The following is a 1752-nucleotide window of genomic DNA, read 5'->3' on the forward strand; positions in this document are numbered from 1 at the left end:
TCATTGCAAATCAGAGCGCCTCCATTATAGGCTTTGGATTACGTTATTACAGGTTCTTCCACAGTCATTTCCATTGCTGAGATGCCCTTAAAGCACCAAGTGTTTTTTTTCTCTTTGTTGACACATTATAACGGAACCTACGCCCAAAACCTCAAACACATTTTCATTTTAAAGGATTCCGAGTCACATAAAGCCCCAAAAGGCTTTCCTCATGATGCAGGTGTTAATAGTGCCTTCTATACGTGTCATTCGAGCAGAACTTGGCGAGACTTGATTGTACGCGTCCGTTGTTTCATTATAATTGAATTGCTGGAAGGTTTCCTGGAGAGAGGCATATCGTTTGGTACTAATTATCTGAGAGTGTACAAAAGTTAGGTTATTTGTACCGAAATTAGAAGCACTTTGTAAACCCATTGGGATTGATTTAGGCGAACGTTCTCTCTTAAAATCCAAGGGCAACTGTATTATCTTTATGCAAATATTGTTTTTAATCAAACACACACGCACACACGCACACACACGCACGCACACACACACACGCACACACACACACACACACACACACACACATACACACACACGTCTTGCATAGATCTGACAACCGTATGGCCAGGTATCTTCCCTCGCTAATTGTTATATCCTGTACATGTAATTACGCCAACTCTACAGCTTCACTCCAAATTGCAGAGAACTGTATATCTTTTTTTTTTCCTTAAGGGATCATAATGTCTCTTGTCCAAATCAAAGTGTTACATTATGCGTCACATTCTTGCTCATAAATGCCATTCTTTATCAGGCCCGTGCAGTGTGTGCGCGCGACTCCGTAAGAGCTTAGCCCATTGTCATAAATAGGCCACTGAGTTACTTCACACATGTCTCCGGCGCCGCCACACTCTATATGCAAAGCAGAGCCATCGCCGCGTTAAAGAAGCTGCTGCCAAGTGATTATATTTGTAATTTAATTTCCTTAGTTACACAGCGATAAGACGACTTGGCCGGGGAAGAATGGAGTGGCAAGAATACGGCTATTGCTCCATTGTCTGCGCCGAGATGTCCGAGCCCACTCCACTTTACAAAGGAGACAGTGGCAGGATATAGGAAATCCAAAGTTCAAAAAGTGGGATGAGTACTTTTTTTTGCCTTTTCCCTGACCCTGGCCGGCGGTGACGTACAGGCATCATCCCTCTGTCAGCCAATTACACCCAGATGAGTTTGTCTCTTTACGTGCCATCTCTCACACTGGTCATATAAATACATTGTCTACAAATAGTTACCCTATTTAAGCCGCTGCTCCGCTCGTACACGCCCACGGCCTGGTTTCAAACTATAAGGTGCAACATCTTCTCCGTCAGCTAGACTTCAAAACTAAATAGAAAAGGGAGTGGAAAAAGCGTGATCACGGCGAGGTTTGTGTGGCATCGAGTCCATTTCCAGTTTTGTGTGTGACTAATGCTAGACGCCTTTTTGTGGTCCTTTGTTTTTCCGAAACTGAGAGATTCGTTACCAATTACTGTTTCTCGTCACTTTTTTAAAAACCTGCGTCCCAAACAAATCATCTATGACCACAAAAATAATAGCACCGTGTTCAAAATCATAATCGTAAAATGAACCATTTGTGCTTCTATACAAAATGAACAAATAGTCTTGAAGTAATAGTATGAAAACTCGAAGCGACACAATGTATTTTCCTCCACTTTGTTTTTCATGTGCTTTTCTGGCCCATTAGATAAAATGTCGTGCCAGGTCCGATTT

The sequence above is a fragment of the Eucyclogobius newberryi genome, unplaced genomic scaffold, assembly GCF_026437365.1.
Source record: "Eucyclogobius newberryi isolate DKJ021-1_F unplaced genomic scaffold, fEucNew1.0.hap1 SCAF_7, whole genome shotgun sequence".
Taxonomy (NCBI): Eukaryota; Metazoa; Chordata; class Actinopteri; order Gobiiformes; family Gobiidae; genus Eucyclogobius; species Eucyclogobius newberryi.